The sequence below is a fragment of the Schistocerca piceifrons genome, chromosome X (genome assembly GCF_021461385.2).
Source record: "Schistocerca piceifrons isolate TAMUIC-IGC-003096 chromosome X, iqSchPice1.1, whole genome shotgun sequence".
Taxonomy (NCBI): Eukaryota; Metazoa; Arthropoda; class Insecta; order Orthoptera; family Acrididae; genus Schistocerca; species Schistocerca piceifrons.
The window spans coordinates 239,894,078-239,919,021 of NC_060149.1; positions in this window are offsets into that span (position 1 = coordinate 239,894,078).

Consider the following 24,944-nt stretch of genomic DNA (forward strand, 5'->3'; position numbering starts at 1 on the left):
ATCCAAGATTTAAGAGGCTTGCTTTTAAAGACGAATCTGCTTACGAGTTCGCCAAAAGCTCATTAAAAGCTAAATTGGAAACAAATATTTATTCAAGAACACCACTTGAAGCAGAGTTGCCCGAGTTTCTATCGTTCATTCCTTTTGACAAAGTGGACTCAGTTTGGAAAGAATTTGATGCAACGTCAACCTCTACGACATTAGGTGTTACCAGCATAATTTCAATGAGGCAATATATGGAAGAAAAGGTATTAAGTAGGCATGAGTGTCCTTTAAAATGGTGGCAGGCGCGAACACTTCTCTATCCTGAGCTGTCATGCTTAGCACAAAAATATTTATCTGTCTTGGCTACTTTAGTACCGTCTGAAAGAGCATTGTCGAAGTCAGGCCAAATATTGTCTGACAGGCGGAGTTCCCTGAAGGAGAAATCCAAGGAAAAATTTGATTTTTAAATTTGAACCAAAGGTTTCTGTAAGACATTTCTCTGTACATTTTCTGTCTGTTGTATAGGCTACATATTATGTTGATTATTGCACCGTTATTTTTTGCTAGTGCATTTGCAACAAATTGTCTTTAGCTGTCAGATTAAATAATTCAAGATTTACTGGTTTTTGCTTTTATTCGGTTGTCAAATCCCCTTCAAACTGATCCAAGTACAAAAAATACACCAAAGTACCAAAATGTAATCGTATGAATGCGATTGGACTCCATACGAGTTACACGGTACCGTCGGTAACGTAAGTAACGAGTAACGATACGTTTGTAGCGAGTATTGTTGTCTGTAGTAACGAATACATACGGATACACATTTTCTCGTTACTTTCACTGCTCTAGAAAGTACTGATGCTCAAATCGTTATAGGCACTGAAAGCTGGCTAAAGCCGGAGATAAGCTCAGCCGAAATTTTTGCGAAGAACCTAACGGTGTTCCGAAAGGATAGGCTCAACACGGTTGGCGGTGGCGTGTTTGTTGCTATTAGAAATAGTTTATCTAGTCGCGAAATTGAAGTAGATAGTTCCTGTGAGATAGTATGAGCAGAGGTCATTGTTGGCAACCGGAATAAAATAATAATTGTATCCTTTTACCGATTTCCCAATTCAGATGATACTGTTGCTTAAAGGTTCAAAGAAAACTTGACTTTTATTTCAGACACGTGCCCGACTCATACGATTATAGTTGATGGTGTCTTTAATTTATCCTCGATATGATGGCGAATTATTTCGAGCAATTGGTACACGAGCCCACGCGAATAGTAAATGGTTGTGAAAACACACTTGATCTCTTAGCAACAAATAATCCTGAGTTAATAACGAGCATCAAAACCGATACAGGGATTAGTGAACTCATGGTTGTCGTAGCGAGACTGAATATTGTAACCCCCAAATCCTCCAAAAATAAGCGAAAAACACACCTACTCAAAAAACCAGATAAAAATTCACTTGACACCTTCCTGAGAGGCAATCTCCACTCCTTCCAAATTAATAATATAAGTGTAGACCAGATGTGGCTTGAATTCGAAGAAATAGTATCGGCAGAAATTGAGAGATTTATACCAAATAAATTAACAAATGACGGAGCTGATCCTCCTTGGTACACAAAACGGGTCAGAACACTGTTGCAGAAACAACGAAACAAACATGCCAAATTTAAACAAACACAAAGGTACCAAAATTGGCGATCTTTTATAGAAGCTTGAAATTCAGTGCAGACTTCAATGGGAGATGCTTATAACAGTTTCCACAACGAAACTTTGTCTCGAAACTTGGCAGAAAGTCCAAAGAGTTTCTGGTCGTATGTGAAGCATGTTAGCGGCAAGAAACAATCAATGCCTTCTCTGCGCGAGAGCAGTGGAGATACTATCGAAGACAATGCTGCCAAAGCAGAGTTACTAAAGACAGCCTTCCGAAATGCCTTCACAAAAGAAAACGAAGTAAATATTCCAGAATTCGAATCAAGGACAGCTGCCAACATGAGTAACGTAGAAGTAAATATCCTCGGCGTAGTGAAGCAACTTAAATCACTTAATAAAAGCAAGTCTTCTGGTCCAGACTGTACACCAATTAGGTTCCTTTCAGAGTATGCTGATGCATTAGCTCCGTACTTAACAATCATATACAACCGTTCGCTCGACGAAAGATCCGTACCCAAAGACTGGAAAGTTGCACAGGTAACACCAATATTCAAGAAAGGTAGTAGGAGTAATCCGCTAAATTACAGGCCCATATCATTTACGTCGATATGCAGCAGGATTCTGGAACATACATTGTGTTCGAACATTGTGAATTACCTCGAAGAAAACGGTCTATTGACACACAGTCAACATGGGTTTAGAAAACATCGTTCTTGTGAAACACAACTAGCTCTTTATTCGCATGAAGTGTTGAGTGCTACTGACAAGAGATTTCAGAACGATTCCGTATTTATGGATTTCTGGAAGACTTTTGACACGACACAAGCGGCTTGTAGTGAAGTTGCGTGCTTACGGAATATCATCTCGTTATGTGACTGGAGTTGCGATTTCCTTTCATAGAGGTCACAGTTCGTAGTAACTGACGGAATTGTTTGCAGATGACGCTGTCGTTTATCGACTAATAAAGTCATCAGAAGAGCAAAATAAATTTCAAAACGATTTAGAAAAGAAATCTGAATGGTGCGAAAATTGGCAGTTGACCCTAAATAACGAAAAGTGTGAGGTTATCCAGACGAGTGCAAAGAGGAATTCGTTAAACTTCGGTTACACGATAAATCAGTTAAATCTAAAGGCCGTTAATTCAAATAAATACCTAGGAATTACAGTTACGAACAACTGAAATGGGAAGGAACACATAGAAATGGCTAACCAAAGACTGCGTTTTATTGGCAGGACACGTAGAAAATGTAACAGACTGCCTACACTATGCTTGTCCGTCTTCTTTTAGAATACTGTTGCACGGTGTGGGATCCTTACCAGACAGGACAGACGGTGTACATCGAGAAAATACGAAGAAGAGCAGCACGTTTTGTATTATAGTGAAATATGGCAGAGAGTGTCACTGTAATGATACAGGATTTGGGCTGGACATCATTAAAAGAAAGGCGTTTTTCGTTGCGACGGCATCTTATCACGAAATTCCAATCACCAACTTTATCCTCCGAATGCGATATTTTGTTGATTCCGACCTACAAGGGAGAAACAACCACCACGATAAAATAAGGGAAATCAGAGCTCGTACGGAAAGATACAGGTGTTCGTTCTTTCCGCGCGCTATACGAGATTGAAATAATAGGGAATTGTGAAGGTGGTTCGATTAACCCCCTGCCAGGCACTTAAATGTGATTTGCAGAGTATCTATGTAGATGTAAATGTAGAAGCCATGCCTTCCTTATCTACGACGATACTCTTTCCAATAGTCCACACCTCATTTCTTGGAAGAGTGCTGGTTATTAAAACGAAACAGCCTTTGGCATCCAAGTACTTCACAGGCCATTACAATGAAACAACCAGTCGCAATGTAGTGCCAAAACAACGATCTTGGGTGTGCTCAAAATTGTCCAAACGACCTGAACATGTTTCAGTCATGTTCGAAAGAATTTAACCAAAAAAATACATCTTGGGTGTATCTTACAGTATTTCCACATCTAAAATATGTCAGCAAAACACACACACACACACACACACACACACACGTACGCGCGCACACGCTGTTTAAGTCATGAATTTACAGGTAAGGCAGCACTTGTGGACGTCCAAAGTTCAGTTATTGCCCCATGATAGTATAAGACACAACAGACTCTCAAATTAAGTGTTTTCCGCATCTAAATTGTTCTGTGATACTTATCCAGTGTCACAACGGTAATTAACAATCGAAGATGTCTGCAAAAATACGTCTGCAGTACAAATATGCAGTGTTAATGTCAAGTGTCACAATGACTTCTCGCACACACACATACTCACACACACACACACACACACACACACACACATACGTCTGTCAAATTTCTGCCAACAGTACGATTTTGAACACTCAAAATAGGTTCCCCAAATTGTTTTCACGCCTGAATAGTTACAAATAACATGATAAACAGACAGTTGACTGCCAAAGCTTATAACTTCAGGAAACACATGTGAGCTAAAATACTATGTTAGGCACGCAGTCTGAATTACTGCCTACTACTGGAAGTACATCATTAATGCCATTTTTAGGCCTACACTTGGTATAAAGCATTTTCATATTTCAACTGTTATATGATGTTTGTCAAGTGTTACAATAATATCTGTCTAAAGTATGTGAAGCACTTTGACATTTCAATCAGCCACTATGTTATTCGTGGTTCATAGAACAAACTTTTCACAAGTTTTTCAGTGATGTTTCAGCTTAGCTAGAACTATTTTTGGTGTGTGTGTGTGTGTGTGTGTGTGTGTGTGTGTGTAAGGGGGGGACTAGAACATAATGCATCATGTTTTACAGAAGGAAAGTATAATCGATTATACTGGTTGGCAATTATCGCTTCTATTACAAATAATTCAGACCTACTTGAGGTCATGAACGAAAAAAATTCCGAGGAAAGCTAGGATATTTATCGTTCAGGACTATGGTGCTAAAGCTCTCTAAAACGTTTACAGACTATATTCCTCATAATCAACTACAGATAACACCAAAATCTAATCAAAATACTTAATGTAAAAAACACACAATCAGCTACAAGTAATACCAAAATCTAATTAACATACTTAATGTAAAAAAAAAACACACACCACAGCCAAAGGCAAACAAATTGATCAAACACCTTTTTAAAAAATCAAGGTGTTTTGATGAGATTTTTATTGTAATGTAACACTTAAAACTGCATATTTTCGTAATACAGAAAGAGGTCTTCATATTATGATTACATGCTATCCAAGATGACCAAAGACAGTGGTGGAACAAGGCAACGATGAAACATGGCCAAAGATAATGGTGCAGCAAAACAGAGATGAAAGGCGTACATCTCGAAACTACAATCTGTGCCAAGAAAATACAATTATTTATCACAATAATTAATGATTCGAGTTCACTCTACACGTACACACGAATGCATACGACCCGTCCTCCTTTCACACACACACACACACACACACACACACACACACATACACAAACACGCGCGCGCTCGTTGCTAATCGTAAAACAAAAGTTAATTGTAGATCTCTGATCACTACTGAAAATTCATACTCGACACCAATATAAAATTTTATTATTTCTCAAAATATGTAAGCTTTTGAGCACAAAAAACAGATGGCTCTACTGTCATAACTTAGTTGTTATATGAGATTCTTAAAAATACAAATGTTTCTTGCATACCGGAATTACCGATAAAAATTTACGTGCTAAGCAGCATTTATTGACGGACACCGTTCAATAGTTGTACCTAACTTGGCAAGCACAATGAACTTTCAGATGGAACAATTCCACATCTAAATAGGTTCAAATGGTTCAAATGGCTGTCAGCACTATGGGACTTAACTGCTGAGGTCATCAGTCCCCTAGAACTTAGAACTACTTAAACCTAACTAACCTAAGGACGTCACACACATCCATGCCCGAGGCGGGATTCGAACCTGCGACCGTAGCGGTCGCGCGGTTCCAGACTGTAGCGCCTAGAACCTTTAGGCCACTCCGGTCGGCCATCTAAATAGTACGAGTTACTTATTGAAATATTGGTAATTGTTACTACTGATATAAATTATAGGTTAGTAGACGAGTGTAGTTCAATCTTAGTGCCACACGTTAATACCATGCATTAAATTCATCAAAATACATAAAAACTGGTTCTGTAATACTGCAGAAAACACAAGAGCTTTGTGATGGTGAAACTTGCAGCTCAAAGTGATCTTGTCATTGATAAAAACCAAGGTACACAATGTTATTCCCATCTATAAATTCGGCAAAAACTTGCATGTAAAATCGTTATCAGAGTCAGCCAAACATTATGATGACCCTTAACTTCTTCTTGCACTTCAAAACTTTCTCATCTTCAACTGTTACACAGTCGAAGCTACATGACACTTCGATGAGACAGCATACTGGACAGTACTAATACTTATTCGTATAGGTTACAAATGAGGGATGCTATGCCTTCAAAGTCGTCCGAACATTATAGCGGCTCCGTGCTAGAATATCAACTATATCTTACAGTATAAATCGTCTGCCATCTTCTTCTGCTAATCAGCCGGAACATTATGACGACCGACCTACTATCGATATAAACCCATCGAGGCGATAGCAGTGTCATCTCGCGAGGAATGGCTGCTATTCATACACACGCACGATGCATGTACACCGAAGAACCAAAGAAACTGGTACACCTGCCTAATATCGTGTAGGGCCCACACGAGCACACAGAAGTGCCACAATACGACGTGGCATGGACCCAAGTAATGTCTGAAGTAGTGCTGGAGGGAATTGACACCACAAATCCTGCCGGGCTGTCCGTTAATCCATAAGAGCAGGAGGGTGGAGATCTCTTCTGAACAGCACGTTGCAAGGCATCCAACATATGCTGAATAGTGTTCATGTCTGGGGAGCTTGGTGGCCAGCGGTAGTGTTTAAACTCAGAAGAGTGTTCCTGGAAGCACTCTGTAGCAATTCTGGACGTGTGGGGTGTCGCATTGTCCTACTGGAATTGTCCAAGTCCGTCGGAATGCACAATGGACATGAATGGATGCAGGTTATCAGACAGGATGCTTACGTACGTGTCACGTGTCAGAGTCGAATCCATACGTATCAGGGGTCTCATGTCACTTCACGCCGCACACCATTACAGAACCTTCACCAGCTTGAACAGCCACTGCTGACATGCAGGGCCGGCCGCAGTGGCCGAGCGGTTCTAGGCGATTCAGTCCGGAACCGCGCGACTGCTACGGTCGCAGGTTCGAATCCTGCCTCGGGCATGGATGTGTGTGATATCCTTAGCTTCGTTAGGTTTAAGTAGTTCTAAGTTCTAGGGGACTGATGACCACAGATGTTAAGTCCCATAGTGCTCAGAGCCATTTGAACCATTTTTTGACATGTAGGTTCCATGGATTCATGAGGTTGTCTCCATACACGTACACACCCATCCGTTCGATACAATTTGAAACGAGACTCGTCCGACCAGGCAACATGTTTCCAGTCATCAACAGTCCAATGTCGGTGTTGATGGGCCCAGGCGAGGCGTGAAGCTCTGTGTCGTGCAGTCGTCAAGAGTACAAGAGTGGACCTTCTGTTCCGAAAGCCCATATCGATTATGTTGATGAACCAGCATTGAAATCCGCAGCAGTTTGCGGAGGGGTTGCACTTCTGTTACGTTTAACGATTCTCTTCAGTCATCGCTGATCCCATTCTTGCACGATGTCGGAGATTTGATGTTTTACCGGATTCCTGATATTCATAGTGCACTCGTGAAATGGTCGTATGGGAAAATCCCCACTTTATGTCTACCTCGGAGATGCTGTGTCCCATTACTCGTACGGCAACTGTAACTCCACGTTCAAACTCACTTAAATCTTGATAACCTGCCATTGAAGCAGTTGTAACCGACCTAATAACTGCGTCAGACACTTGTTGTCTTATACAGGCGTTGCCGACCGTGGCGCCGTGTTCTGCCTGTTTACATATCTCTTTACATATCTCTGTATTTGGATGTAGAATGGGGAAGGCGAGCGATATATCTGAGTTTATTGTGATGGCCCGGAGGATCCACACGAGCATTTCAGAAACTCCAAGCCTGTTTGGGTGTTTGAGGACTGCTGTGGTGACTGTCTTCAACACGTGTCGCAATCAAGGTGAAACGATGTGCATACGTCGTGGGACTGGACGGCCACACCTCATTACAAATGTCGAACGCCATAGGCTGGACAGACTGGTAAAGCAAGACAGACAGCGAACTGTAGTGGAACTAAGATCAGACTTTAATGTTGGCCAGAGTACAGGTGTGTCTGAACACACAGTGCACCGAACACTGCTAAAGATGGACCTCCACAGCCGACGAACCATATACGTGCCGATGTTAACATGACGACATCGGCAACTACGACTGAAACTGGCATCAGCACTCTAAGTTGTCACAGTGGCAGAGAGTTGCATGGCCTGATGAATTCCGATATCTTCTTCATCATGCCGATGGGACGGCGCGAATCTGTCGTCTTACAGGCGAACAGATCCTTGACACTCTACAGTGGGACGGAGACAAGCTGGTGGCGGCTCCATTATGCTCTGCAGAACATTCAGGTGGGCAGCCATCGGTCCAGTGGGTCTCGTGTAAGGCACCATGGCGGCAAAGTAGTACCGTAATCTGGTTGCAGACTATGTACACCCCCTCATGACGATCATGCTTGCCTACGGCAGTGCCATTTTTCAAGAAGATAATGCGCCATGCCATAAGGCCAGAAATGCGATGGAGCGGTTTGAGGAACACAGTGGCGAGTTCCAGTTGATGTGCTGGCTCCCCAACATCTGGAATGTGATTGAACATGGTGTCAGAGCTCATTGCCCCATCCCCGGAATTTACGGGAATTAGTTGTTCTGTGTGTGTAGATGTGGTGCCAACTCACTCCAGCGACCTACCATGCCACGATGCGTCGCTGCTGTTATCTGTGACAAAGGTGGACACACCGGCTATTAGGTAGGTGGTCATAATGTTCTTGGTGATCAGTCTATGTTGTCATCTAGTGGATACTACATGACACTTCGATAGAATAACATGGTGAACAGTAATAAACAGCTGTGTAGGTAATAAACGAGAGTTGCTATGATTTCAACTACCCACTTCCAGTGTCACTCAAACATTATAGCGACTCCCTGCTAGCGCATTAATTTTATCTTGTTGTAGAAAACGTTTGTTATCTTCAGATGATAATGCTAAACAGGCAAGGCAGCTATACAGGGTGAGTCACCTAACATTACCGCTGGCTATATTTCGTAAACCACATCAAATACTGACGAATCGATTCGACAGACCGAACGTGAGGAGAGGGGCTAGTGTAATTGGTTAATACAAACCATAAAAAAATGCACGGAAGTATGTTTTTTAACACGAACCTATGTTTTTTTTAATGGAACCCCGTTAGTTTTGTTAGCACATCTGAACATATAAACAAATACGTAATCAGTGCCGTTTGTTGCATTGTAAAATGTTAATTACATCCGGAGATATTGTAACCTAAAGTTGACGCTTGAGTACCACTCCTCCGCTGTTCGATCGTGTGTATCGGAGAGCACCGAATTACGTAGGGATCCAAAGGGAACGGTGATGGACCTTAGGTACAGAAGAGACTGGAACAGCACATTACGTCCACATGCTAACACCTTTTTATTGGTCTTTTTCACTGACGCACATGTACATTACCATGAGGGGTGAGGTACACGTACACACGTGGTTTCCGTTTTCAATTACGGAGTGGAATAGAGTGTGTCCCGACATGTCAGGCCAATAGATGTTCAATGTGGTGGTCATCATTTGCTGCACACAATTGCAATCTCTGGCGTAATGAATGTCGTACACCCCGCAGTACATTTGGTGTAATGTCGCCGCAGGCTGTCACAATACGTTGTTTCATATCCTCTGGGTTGTAAGCACATCACGGTACACATTCTCCTTTAACGTACCCCACAGAAAGAAGTCCAGAGGTGTAAGATCAGGAAGCCGGCCGCGGTGGCCGTGCGGTTCTGGCGCTGCAGTCCGGATCCGCGGGACTGCTACGCTCGCAGGTTCGAATCCTGCCTCGGGCATGGGTGTGTGTGATGTCATTAGGTTAGTTAGGTTTAAGTAGTTCTAAGTTCTAGGGGACTTATGACCTAAGATGTTGAGTCCCATAGTGCTCAGAGCCATTTTTTTTTTTTTTTTTTTTGTAAGATCAGGAGAACGGGCTGGCCAATTTATGCGTCCTCCACGTCCTATGAAACGCCCGTCGAACATCCTTTCAAGGGTCAGCCTAGTGTTAATTGCGGAATGTGCAGGTGCACCATCATACTGATACCACATACGTCGACGCGTTTCCAGTGGGACATTTTCGAGCAACGTTGGCAGACCATTCTGTAGAAACGCGATGTATGTTGCAGCTGTTTGTGCCCCTGCAATGAAGTGAGGACCAATGAGGTGGTCGCCAATGATTCCACACCATACATTTACAGTCCACGGTCGCTTTCGCTCTACCTGTCTGAGCCAGCGAGGATTGTCCACGGACCAGTAATGCATGTTCCGTAGATTCACTGCCCCGTGGTTTGTGAAACCCGCTTCATCGGTAAACAGGTAGAACTGCAACGCATTCTCTGTTATTGCCCGTTGACAGAATTGCACTCGATGATTAAAGTCATCACCATGTAATTGCTGATGTAGCGACACATGAAACGGGTGAAAGCGGTGACGATGCAGTATGCGCATGACACTACATTGACTCAGTCCACCGGCTCTCGCAATGTCCCGTGTACTCATGTGTGGGTTCATGGCAACAGCAGCTAACACACCAACTGCACCCGCTTCTCCTGCGACGGGCCTGTTACGGACCCGTTTGCGTGCTACGACCATACCTGTTGCATAGAGTTGGCGGTAGATGTTTTGCAATGTGCGGCACGTTGGATGCTCTCTGTCCGGGTACCGTTCTGCATACACACTGCAGGCTTCAGCTGCATTTCGTCGACACACGCCATAGATGAGTATCATCTCTGCCTTTTCAGAGTTCGAATACACCATGGTCACAGTTCCTACAACACTACACTATCACAGACGTCTGGTAACACGGTGTACTACAGTTGGTCTGCGTGCGGAGACGAATGCAGAATAACAATAGCAGCAAGCGCTACATGCGGACACTGCGACAGCTAGACCAAACCACAACAGTGCACTCCAGCCACACTGGTAAACACGGTCATCATCGTAAACATGTCCCTGCAGATGCTGCTCGCCGACCGTGGCCCGTGTTTGTTACAACACGCAACTGAACGTCGGAGGTTTCAAGCGTCAACTTTAGGTTACAATATCTCCGGATGTAATTAACAGCCGCGCGGGATTGGCTGAGCGGTCAGGGGCGCTGCAGTCATGGACTGTGCGGCTGGTCCCGGCGGAGGTTCGAGTCCTCCCTCGGGCATGGTTGTGCGTGTTTGTCCTTAGGATAATTTAGGTTAAATAGTGTGTAAGCTTAGGGACTGATGACCTTAGCAGTTAAGTCCCGTAAGATTTCACACACATTGGAACATTTTGTAATTAACATTTTACAATGCAACAAACGGCACTGATTACGTATTTGTTTATATGTTCAGATGTGCTAACAAAACTAACGTGGTTCCATTAAAAAACGTAGGTTTGTGTTAAAAAACATACTTCCGTGCATTTTTGTATGGTTTGTATTAAACAATTACACTAGCCCCTCTCCTCACGTTCGGTCTGTGGAATCTGTTCGTCAGTATTTGATTTGGTTTACGAAATATATCCAGCGGTATCGTTAGGTGACTCACCCTGTATATGAGGCAAACAAACATACATTCAGAACGGACATGCTGTGCTGTTGTTGTTGTTGTTGTTGTTGTGATCTTCGTTCTGCAGACTGGTTTAATGGAGCTCTCCACGCTACTGTATCCTGAGCTAGGCCTTTCGTCTCCGAATAACTACTGCAACTTACATCCATTTCAGAGTGCTTACAGTATTCATCTCTTGGGTTCTCTCTACAATTTTTACCCCATGCGTTTCCATCCAATACTGATTTGACGATTCCATGATGTATCAGAATGTGTCCTGCCATCCGATATTTTGTTTTAGTCAAGTTACCCTATGAATTGCTTTTCTCTTCAGCTCCAGTCTGTACTTCTTTATTAGGTATAGAATCTACTCATCTGATCATCAGTGTTCTTTTGTAGCACTACATTTCAAAAGCTATTACAGTATTCTTGTTTGAACTGCCTACGGTTCAAGTTTTTCGTCCATACAAGGCAAGACTCCAGACAAATACCCTCAGAGAATATTTTCTAACACCTAAATCTGTAGCAAATGTTAACAAATTTCTGTTCAGAAACGCTTTTCTCACCATTTGTACTCTATGTTTTATATCCTCTCCACTTCAGCTATTATCAGTTTTTTTTTTAACTGTTGAAACAGCAAAGCTCATTTACTACAGTCAATCGTGGTAACTTTTTTCCATTTTTTGAAAATACTGGACACAAAATACGTTAAACATCACAACAGACACTGTAACATTTTACATCTATCGTTGCTGAGTGCTTGGGAAAGTGGAAATGTACACTAATTATGCTCTATTAGAGTAAAATTTCTATTTTAATACTGGTACAAGTTACACTGTCATTTACGGTAACTCTAGACCAGTCTTACAAAAAAACATAGTATATTTTCTACATCTAATGCTCTGGGTAAATATAGACCATGCCAGGAGAAAATCGACTGTTAATAATAAGTGAAAACAATCAACGTTAATTCAGTATTACGAGTATTTGTATAGACCTGTCGTTGTTCACTATCGCCAGAAGTTCTCTTCACAGCCAATGCAATCAAAGCATAATCACAATCACAAGCGTGAGAGATTGTAAGAAGGTGAAAGCAAAACAGAAATACTAACTAGAAATCGCAGAGGTAATAAAACTGTTACTTTTACTACAAAATAACGCAAGTATGCAGAGCAGCATCCATTTGAAGCAGAAGTAGTAAGTGGTATAAAGAGACTCTTACTGCTAAAAAGTTATCCTGATTGACTTTACTTATAGTGGCTCATTTCCTGGTCTAACTCCATCGGCATCGCCTGATTTAATTCGACTACATTCCATTAGACTTGTTTTGCTTTTGTTGGTGTTTATCTTATAGCCATCTTTCAAACGCTGTTCATTCCGTTCAGCTACTCACCGAAGTCATTTGCTGTCTCTGACAGAATTACAATGTCATTGGCAAATCTCAAAGTTTTTGTTTCTTCTCTCTCAACTTTAACTACTTCTCCAGATTTTTCTTTGGTTTTCGTTGTGGACTGCTCAATGTACGGATTGAATAACGTCAGCGGTAGGCTACTACACTGTCTCTCCGGCTTCTCCGTGGTTACTTCCCTTTCATGCCCTTCGACTCTCGTTACTACCGTCTAGTACCTGTGTAAGTTGTAAATAGGCTTTCGCTCTCTGTATTTTACCCCCGGTACCCACAGAATTTCAAAGAACGTGTTCCAGTCAACATTGTCGAAAGCTGTCTCTGAGTCTACACATGCTATAAACGTAGGTTTGCCATTCCTTCACCCATCTTCTAAGAGAAGTTGTGGGGTCATTATTGCACCAATACTGTACGTATGTATCATATGCATGTATGTATATATTATTTCGCACATTATTAAAAAAATATGAATGTACAAATGTATGTAATATGTATGTACTACAATTTGCCTTCTATCAAACACGTTTTTATTTGAAATTTTTCCTCTGTCCGTCTCAGTTATTTGAACTCGTATTATTTTGTACTCTTGTTAATTTTATCTTTTCCCTGGTCCCTCGAGTGTCAGAATATCGAAAGTCGACTGAATGTTAAAAATTTAACTCCTGGTATTTTGAATGTTGGTTCATTTCCTATTTTTAAGAACTTTGTGAATTTCGAGTGGAAACTGATGCTAAATGCAGCGTGCATGAGAAGTCACTCCTAGTCATTGTTCGTCTGGCAGTCAGTCTGTAGGCGTCGGTCTTGAGGAAACGTGTCTGGGATCTGATAGTGTGGTTTCAGACTTGTGAAAGTGACTGATAGAAACCACTGTTATTTTTTAATGAGATTATTGTTAGCTATGTCTAACTTCTGTAGTTCTCGTTATACTGATATCTTAATGTCTCAATGCATGCACCTCCATGCTGTGAATATGTTGATGTGATACATTTTGCTCTACGCCTAAATTGTGAATTACTACTGAATTTTGGAGTATTTCAGAGTAACCATATTCTGCCATGTGGCAAGAGATGAAATCACACAACCCATTCATACGCACACACAAAAATGTCTTCAAATGGGTACCCACCGTTCCCCATACCCTGTGACCTTGGTACAACTACTGATAAAGTGTCACTGTGCACTCGCTTGTCAGCGAGTGAGTGGACTGCCCGGCTGCCTCTGCTCGTCTCGACCATACCCACTGAGCCATCACTTACAGTTCCATCACTCACTTTTAATTTGCTGATAACTCGCCAGAATACAGATTGCGTTACAGTACGTGCGCGCGTCAAGTGCATATGTGTGTGTGTGTGTGGGGGGGGGGGGGTTTGAAATATAAGAGCAGCCTTGTTCCACCACTGTCTTTGGTCATATTGGGGAGTATGTAAACATTTAATATTACAAAAAACTCTTTGTGTGTTACGAAAATATGCAGTTTCAGTTGTTACATCACAACAAAAATCTCTTTAAAACACCTTCTTGATTCCTTCCTAAAATGGTTTTTGGTCAATTTGTTTGTTTTTAGCTAACTTGTTTGCTTTTTACATTAAGTATTTTGAATAGATTTTGGTATTATTTGTAGTTGATTTGTGGTTTTTTACATTAAGTAGTTTGATTAGATTTTGGGATTATTTTTAGCTGATTATCAGAAATACAGTCTGTAAACGTTTTAGAGAGCTTTCACACCATAGCCCTGTTTGGTAAATATCGTAGCTTTCCTCGAAATTTTTTTGTGCTTGACCTCAAGAAGGTCTGAATCATTTGTAGTAAAAGCAGAAAGTGCAAACTAATATCATCAGTTATATTTTTATAGCGTAGAACATGCCGCATCATCTTCTTCCCCACCCCATCCCCCTAAAGTAACGCTTGTTAAGATGAAATTTTACTGAAAAACTTGTAAAAACGTCGCATGTGCGGTGTGTGCGGAAAATAACGTTGTGATCAACCAGAACACAGCACTCAGATAGCATGGCTGATCAGTTTGTTCTATGAATCACCAGTAACATAATATCTTTTTGAAATACCAACACACTCCACATATTTTAACCATGAAGATACCATTGTAATATTTGGAGAGCATCATATAATAATTTGTTTAAATATGGGAACATTTAATTTGAGTGTCCTTTGTGCTTTATACCAAGTGCAGGCCTAAAATTTGAATTAATTATGTTCGTTCAGTAGATGTCAGTAATTCAGACTGCCAGATTGATTGTGGGCCTGCATGCCTAGGATGGTATTCTAGCACACATGTGTTTCCTGCAGTTATAAGCTTGGTCAGTGAACTGTCTGTTTAGCATGTTATTTGCAAAAATTTAGACGTGAAAACAATATTTGGGCATTTAATATTAGCAGCAATTTGACGGATACACATGTGTGCGTGTGTGTGTGTTGTTGTTCTTGTTGTTTTTGACACTTTTTAGATGTGGAAGTACTACAAGATACACCCTTTACAGAAATTATTGTATAAAGGCTTTCGAACATGACGCAAAAAAATCAGAACGTTTCTGAGCACAGCAGAGATGGTTTCTCCGGGGCTACAGTGCGACTGGCTGTACAGTTTACTAGCCTGAAAAGTACTGGCGTGTGATTGGCTGTTTCGTATTAATTACGGTCTCCATTCCAAAAAAATGAGGTGTGTCTTCTTGGAATGTGAATAACGTCATTAGAGAAAAAGGGTGTGGCTTGCACATAATGATGATGACATCATTAATAAAGAGGTTGTTCATAGTGACTTCAAGTCTTCAAGGTCGGTTACTGTACATAAGTCATGAGGTTTCGTGGTCTGTCAAAGCTGATCCAGAGTCACCATAGTATTTGTACTTTCTGGGTGCCCGGCTGGCAAGTGACATCAAATCGGCGACCGCTGTAGAGGGTGCTCCCGCTGTGAAGCTATTGTCACTCACTCACCATGTACTGGATCAGCACCGAATGGAGGCCTCACCAGCCGCCAATCCAGTGAGCGTGCACCAACGCCAGTTGCCCCAGCCAAACATGACGCCCTGGTTTTCAGTCATGCTGACACATGCCACAGCAGACTGCTAGCACATCTGCCTGGGGCATAGCCATACCTGCACTTTACACAGCTCTACCACCACAGCCCAAAAATGTTGACCACATAAGGTTGCCCACTACTGGGCCACATTGGGCGTGTTTTCCTCAGGCATCTTCATGACAACGTATCGTCCATTGAGGACGTTGGGTTTGTGTTTAATGTCCATCCCTAGTCCATCGGACACGGGCATGGACATGAGCCTTTTGTAGTAAACTGTCTTAAATAAATAAATTTAACAGCGGTCTACAAGCTGAACATGACTTGAACTGCCCATGACTACCCACTAGACAACCCAAAACCTTACAGTAACAAGGACTTTAAAAATAATCGAAGTGTGCGAGCTAAAAATGACAGTAGCAGTGGCGATGGTGAGAGATGGCGGATGGCAACTGAGGCAGTTGGTGAGCTAGCAGTAATGTCAAAGGTAACCCTAAGTACATTGAGTTAAAATGGCAGCATGATTTAAGGCTCAGAGTAAAAGCGTCAAATCAGTCTATTACTCTGGATAAGGTAAGGAGAAAACTCATGATTTTCTCCTGGGGAAAATTAACGTATTTTCAAGGTGTTTCGTCATGTTCTATCTCCATTTCTTCTACCCCTCAATCGTAATATCTCACGACGTATTTTGCTCCAACGTGACTGACACGTTGCCAGCCCGATTTGTCATAAGTGTAATTGTTAATAGTTTCTGCCTATTGAACTAGATTGTTAATTAACGCTGAGGTCCATTTCGTTACTGCAATTCCCTGCATGTCCTCATTTGGTTTCCACCTATTTACTGTGTGGTTAGCGCTGGAACATAAAGTTCTGTTTGACGCATGTCAGTATATTTTAGTATGTTGACAGCTCCCAAGGATTGTGTCTCTTTTAATTCTTTGCTTCTCCCACGGATTTTGACGACGGTAGGTTTCTTCTCTTTTATACTCTACAGGCACCACAAGCTATCTTTTGATTTACATTACGTTCATTCTTTAATGTTTTGTTCTCATAGGTTTTATCCTATCACATTTGGATTGTCAAGTGCTGTCTGGGCTCGTCTGTTGACTGTGTTTTGGATATGTGTTACTGGTCGGATAAGATACCCATCTGCCGTCTTATCCAAGTAGTGATATTTTTTTAAGCGCACTTGTACCTTGAAATTCGTGGTACACAGTGTATACATGGAAGAAGCCTGGAGATACTGACAGGTTTCTGATAGATTATATAATGGTAAGACAGAGATTTAGGAACCAGGTTTTCAACTGTAAGACATTTCCAGGGGCAGATGTGGACTCTGACCACAATCTATTGGTTATGAACTGTAGATTAAAACTGAAGAAACTGCAAAAAGGTGGGAATTTGAGGAGATGGGACCTAGATAAACTGAAAGAACCAGAGGTTGTAGAGAGCTTCAGGAAGAGCATAAAGGAACAATTGACAAGAATGGGGGAAAGAAATACAGTAGAAGAAGAATGGATAGCTTTGAGGGATGAAGTGGTGGAGGCAGCAGAGGATCAAGTAAGTAAAAAGACGAGGGCTAGTAGAAATCCTTGGGTGACAGAAGAAATACTGAATTTAATTGATGAAAGGAGAAAATATAAAAATGCAGTAAATGAAGCAGGCAAAAAGGAATACAAACGTCTCAAAAATGAGATCGACAGGAAGTGCAAAACTGCTAATCAGGCATGGCTAGAGGACAAATGTAAGGATGTAGAGGCTTACCTCACTAGGGATAAGATAGATACTGCCTATAGGAAAATTAAAGAGACCTTTGGAGAAAAGAGAGGCACTTGTATGAATATCAAGGGCTCAGATGGAAACCCAGTTCTAAGCAAAGAAGGGAAAGCAGAAAGGTGGAAGGAGTATATAGAGGAACTATACAAGGGCGATGTTCTTGAGGACAATATTATGGAAATGGAAGAGGATGAAGATGAAGATGAAATGGGAGATATGATACTGCGTGAAGAATTTGACAGAGCACTGAAAGACCTAAGTCGAAACAAGGCCCCGGGAGTAGACAACATTCCATTAGAACTACTGACGGCCTTGGGAGAGCCAGTCCTGACAAAACTCTACCATCTGGTGAGCAAGATGTATGAGACAGGCGAAATACCCTCAGATTTCAAGAAGAATATAATAATTCCAATCCCAAAGAAAGCAGGTGTTGACAGATGTGAAAATTACCGAACGATCGGTTTAATAAGTCACGGCTGCAAAATACTAACGCGAATTCTGTACAGACGTATGGAAAAACTGGTAGAAGCCGACCTCGGGGAAGACCAGTTTGGATTCCGTAGAAATATGGTAACACGTGAGGCAATACTGACCCTATGACTTATCTTAGAAGCTAGATTAAGAAAAGGCAAACCTACGTTTCTAGCATTTGTAGACTTGGAGAAAGCTTTTGACAATGTTGACTGGAATAATCTCTTTCAAATTCTGAAGGTGGTGGGGGTAAAATACAGGGAGCGAAAGGCTATTTACAATTTGTACAGAAACCAGATGGCAGTTATAAGAGTCGAGGGACACGAAAGGGAAGCAGTGGTTGGGAAGGGAGTGAGACAGGGTTGTAGCCTCTCCCCGATGTTATTAAATTTGTATATTGAGCAAGCAGTAAAGGAAACAAAAGAAAAATTCGGTGTAGGTATTAAAATCCATGGAGATGAAATAAAAACTTTAAGGTTCGCCGATGACATTGTAATTCTGTCAAAGACAGCAAAGGACTTGGAAGAGCAGTTGAACGGAATGGACAGTGTCTTGAAAGGAGGATATAAGATGAACATCAACAAAAGCAAAACAAGGATAATGGAATGTAGTCGAATTAAGTCGGGCGATACTGAGGGAATTAGATTAGTAAATGAGACACTTAAAGTAGTAAAGGAGTTTTGCTATTTGGGGAGCAAAGTAACTTATGTTATTTGGGGAGCAAAGTAACTTATGTGGGTCGAAGTAGAGAGGATATAAAATGTAGACTGGCAATGGCAAGGAAAGTGTTTCTGAAGAAGAGAAATTTGTTAACATCGAGTATAGATTTAAGTGTCAGGAAGTCGTTTCTGAAAGTATTTGTATGGAGTGTAGCCATGTATGGAAGTGAAACATGGACGATAACTAGTTTGGACGAGAAGAGAATAGAAGCTTTCGAAATGTGGTGCTACAGAAGAATGCTGAAGATTAGATGGGTAGATCACGTAACTAATAAGGAAGTATTGAATAGGATTGGGGAAAAGAGGAGTTTGTAGCACAACTTGACAAGAAGAAGGGATCGGTTGGTAGGACATGTTCTGAGGCATCAAGGATCACCAATTTAGTATTGGAGGGCAGCGTGGAGGGTAAAAAATCGTAGAGGGAGACCAAGAGATGAATACACTAAGCAGATTCAGAAGGATGTAGGCTGCAGTACGTATTGGGAGATGAAAAAGCTTGCACAGGATAGAGTAGCATGGAGAGCTGCATCAAACCAGTCTCAGGACTGAAGACAACAACAGCAACAACAACAAACATCAACAAAGTATTAGTTTAGTGAGTACGTCACTATTACTGTCTACTTTGTTCGAGAGGTTACGGTCACTAGTGCTTTTGCTTATGTAGTATTATTCTGTATGTAAATATGATCTGAAGGCATGCTGCCAGGATATGAACTGGTCGCCATACAGTGAAAACGCATTAAACAGCTATTATGGATTTGGGCTTTCACTCAGTTTTAATACAAACTGTTTTACCATCTCTGATTTTATATTGTCTGAGTGTCCGTCACAATATGTACATCATTTATAGTTTATAAAAACATGTGTGAATCATCACCCTTCTTCTGTACCTCTAACAGCGACCAGCCAGAATATAGCACTCGAAATATGTGGCCGATCACAATACAAAATTAGGTTAAGTGGAGTGGTACACGTTTTTGAGACATAGTGTAACGACTTTCATTTCCAAATTGAGAGACCATTGGAGATCCTTCAAATCGAGGACGTATTCAATATTTCTCGGCTAGTGTAGCCATTACCAGAGAAACTTAATTAATACTTGATCCCTGTGTCTGCCATATATGGTGACACAGCTGCCACTGAATGCTCCTGGGCAGGTAAATGTGCATGTCATATGATTGCTCTGAAGTGAATCATGCTACCGAATTAGCTGTATGTACTCTCTCCCTCCCGCCAATACACACGTTGAGGCTATTGAATGAAGTGACGGTATCAAAGCAGGTAAGTGTGTTTGTTTTTCAGGAAGAAAGATTCTGATCCATAACAGAACTGACCCGTGACAGAGGACATGATTGCATCTAAATCCATGGTATGTGAATATCAGTCTGGACCTTTAACGATGTACGACAAAAAATCTATTAGTAAGGTAGCTGTGAGAGAACAGGTGCAGTTTGTATTGTCGCCAGGTTTCTCCCTCCTCTCATGATGTCATCGACGACGTCATGCATTGCTTTCAGATTTGCCGTCCCTACTCTTCTGACATCATAAGCCAATTGTCCTGTGTATAAAATGGCGGAAAATTTAAAAAGTGGTGGTACATTCAAAATAGCCCAGGAGTGTTAAGTGTAAAATGGCAGGAATTAAAAATACAAGTTGGCAGACCTAGTCCAATTGCCTTAAACTCTCTGGAGACAGCCCAAACATAGCTAGAGCCACAAAATTGTGTTAAAATACTGGGCCACGATTTTCTCAATGTGTGAGCCCACCTGTCGCTCAAAAGCAGGACTCATTTCATATGAAGACTATGTACAGACGTCTTGCTACCTACTCCTTCCTAGTAGCTGCCTTCGGCTGTCAATTATAAAGTTTTTTAGGAAGAAGCACTAGCAAATGTAAAAGCTGATGTAGCAAATGGGTGAGTCAATGTGATCGCATTGATATAATTTCATGTGTATACTCGTCGGATTTCACAGTTCATGTAATTGTGCTACAAATATGTCACGTTTGTTGTGTGAATAAGAAATTTTGGAAGCTCAAATGGAAGAAATTGCTCAATAACTCACCTCGTACTTTTTTCCTTTGGAGGATAAACTAAGGAACTGACAAGCGAACATACCCAAATGACAATAAAGAATCTTGATGAAACTTAGTGTGTGTGTAGAAGGGTAATATAATGCCATGTATATTTCTTTGTTTGTGCCAGATTTTCACTGTTAAGGAGTAAAATACACCCTGAAACGCAATTTGCTATATTAGGCTTAGACGAAATATGTTTGAAAAGGTGTTATATAGAGATGTTTTTCATATAAACGTTGATATGTGATTAATGTTCTTGAAAAGTGTGAAATCAACTTTTGTAACAACTTGAAATTTTGCAAAATACCTCACCACCATTAGTTAATTTTCGAAAATGAAAACTTTTGTTACGACACAAATTAAAGAAGCTTTCAAGCAACATACATCTGTGTGTAATAAAGTTGCTTTCTGAAATACTATTTTGGAAAATAAGCTGTACACACTGTGGTGTCGGAATATATTTCAGTGACATAATTAAAATATCTAAACATTCATTACTGTTCTAATTATTTACTTTACTTATGTTTGCTTTAGGTCTGGAATTGTCATTTTACATTTTACATTTATGTTTTTTGTTTTTTAGTCTATCATTTCAAACATGTATATTTTGTCAGTATACAATTACGAGTAACTCATTATTATGATAAAAATCATTACAATAATGATAATCTGCAGAAAAATGCTTGAAATATAAGGTTTTTTTTTACCCCTTACACCTAAAATGAAAGAAATTTCTTCACATGATATGCACAACGGAGAACACAATATGAAACAAAATTCAACAGGATTTCAAATTGCTGTGGGTGATCCTCTGAATATCCTCCTCTGTATCAGAAATCTTTCAGTACATTGGTAAGCCTTGACGACGAGAGCTGATTATGTGTAGTGCAGCTTGGCTATATCGTTTCTCAGGTAGAGATGGACATCATAATCATTCAACAGAATTAGATCTGAAAACATTCACACAAAGTTCTTCCCAACATCGAAAGCAGTATACAAACCATTGTTATACCCTGTGCCATCTGGCTTTTGGGATCATCAGACGAACAAATTCCTTGCCGTCGGATACAATGCTCTAAACGGTTCTTTCACACAAACTACCCCAAGAATCTAACAATATACAGGTTTTTCTCCCTCACCTTAGTAAAGAAAACATCTTCAAATACCTTTTGACCTGGTAAGACGTTCGTTTATCAGATTTCAATGCTATCACAAAGACATTTGGGTCTTCAAAAAGATATTCTTGAATTCTCGGTCCAAACTCAGTATTAGTTCTTTTAAAACTATGAAAAGGCAGGGTATGCAGTGTGAAGAAACCGTTTTGAGCGTCGTACCCGAGAACAAGAACTTTGTCATCTATTGGTCCCAAAGGACTCGACAGCATATGTACAGCCATAGGATGTGAACTGCTATCGATGATGGAAGAACTTTGTGTGAAGATTTTCAGATTTAGTTCTGTTGAATGATTATGATGTCAATTCCACTTGACGAATAATATAGGTATAATGAAACTGCAGCCACTAGTTCATAATCAATTCACATTGCAAAGGCTTACCAATGTACTGAAATATGCTACGGTCGCAGGTTCGAATCCTGCCTCGGGCATGGATCTGTGTGATGTCCTTAGGTTAGTTAGGTTTAAGTAGTTCTAAGTTCTAGGGGACTGATGACCACAGATGTTAAGTCCCATAGTGCTCAGAGTCATTTGAACGATTTTGTACTGAAATATGCCTGATAAAAATTAGGATATTCGGAGCATCAACCACGACAATTTGAAATCCTGTTGAATTTTGTTTCATATTGTGCTCTCCATCGTGCATATCATATGAAGACATTGCGTTCATTTAATGAGCATGGTGTAAAAAAAATCATGCTGTAATCATTTCTGTACAGATTATCGTTATTGTAATGATTTTGTATCATAATACTGAATTACTTATTATTTTCAATTAACAAAATACATGTATGTGATATAGTGAACTAAACAACAAAAAACAAAAACAGTGAATGCAAATTGTAAAATAACAATGTCAAACATAAAACAAATATAAGTAAAATAAATAGTCAGAATACTAGTTGTGTACAGGTTATTTTCCAAAAATGGTGTTTCAGAAACCAGCTTTATTACATATGCATGATTATTGCTTGAAAGCTTCTTTAATTCATATCATAACAAAAGTTTTCATTTTTGCAAAATAACTAATGTTGGTGGGGTATTTTGCAAAATTTCAAATTATTGTAAAAATTAATTACACAGGTTTCATGAATGTTAAGTTCGTATAAATGTTTATAACAATAATATTTTATATATCATCTTTTCGAAGATACTCCCTCCAAACCCAATACCCCAAATTACCTTTCACGGTGTGTTTACTCTTTAAAAGTCAAACTAGGCACAAACAAATAATATGTACTGCATTATTTTGCTGCTCTACACTCCCACCATGTTGCACTGAGATTGTTTATTGACACTTGCGAATGTGCCCTTGTGAGTGGTGCAGTTTATGATACTGTTGAGTGGAAAAAGCTCCGTAGGACGTTGTGGTGTGCCATTCGATTTGGCTTATTACTTCCCACAAGGACGCAAAGTCACTCATGTACATACGTTGGAATAGAGGGTGTAAAAAGTGTGATCATAATGCATGTTAGAGGCTTCATATTGTAGTTGAATTATTATTACGTGAAAGAACGATAGAATGAGATAACAACAACAACTACTACTACTACTACTACTACTACTGCTACAATCAATAGCACACACAACAGACAGGAAATGTGATAGTATTGCACATTGTAGATGTAGACAAAATCGTTACTCAGAATACATCACGTGATATATGAAGTAATGAGACCTTTATACTTACTATACTTGCAATAACCAAGGATTTTTTAGGTACAATTTTTTCGAATTGTCATCTCTGGGACTTGAATTTATGACCACCTGGATGGTAACCCATGCATAAGGTTCAGTCATATGGAGAAGCAGCTAGAGCAGTATGAATAGAAGAGTTGAAACTTGCATCTCTAGGGATAAGTAATGATATGATAGGATTTCCCACTCCTACCAACTGTGGAAAACGTACTTTATATATCTGGAAAATTAGTATTTTACAGCATTATAAAATTCTCCTTTTAATATCGTTTGTCCTTTGTTACGTTTGTGAATCAGATGAACTGGTCACCGAGAAATAAATAATATTTAGCGATCTCGATTGCAGAAGAAATTAGTTCCTACCATTTAATATACGTATGTGCTGTTATACTCTTCAGTCCGAGGAATGCAGCTTTACAAGCTAGTTTATCTTGTGTAATTCTCTGAGTATATGTGTAGCCGCTACACCCCACACCAGCCTGATCTTGCGTACTACACTGACGAAAAAAAAATCGCAACACCAAGAAGAAGTATTGCGACATAAACAAAAGTTGGTTGTCATTTTGCTACATTTTAAAGCTGATGTCTATTCCAATTTCGCGCCAGTCACGTAAGAGTGGCGCTGGTAGCTCCACTACCAGGAGGCAAATCAGGTTTGCTTTAAATACACGCTGTAACGGTCGTCACCGTTAGTTACCTCTGAGAGTGGAAGTAGTGAGTTAATGTTAGTCAAGTATTCCTTTAAGGCGACAAAGACGCCATGATCAAAACCTCACTGAGTTTGAGAAAGGTCATTTAATAGGGCTACGAGAAGTTGGATGTTACTTCTGCGATACTGTAGAAAGAGTTGGCAGGAATTTAGTCACTGTACGTGATTACTGGCAGCGGAGATCACGAGAGTGTACGGTCGCAAGAAGACCGAGCTGCTGACGGATATGTGGAACTACCGAAAGGGAAGACCATCGTGTTCGGCGCATGGCTCTGGCGCACCGTACTGCATCTGCAGCAGCAATTTGAGCATCAGTTGGCACCACAGTGACGCAACCAACTCCTACAAGCCGATTACTTCAAGGACGACTCCGAGCGAGACGCCCTGTAGCGTGCATTCCACTGACCGCAAACCAACGCCATTTGCGACTTCAAT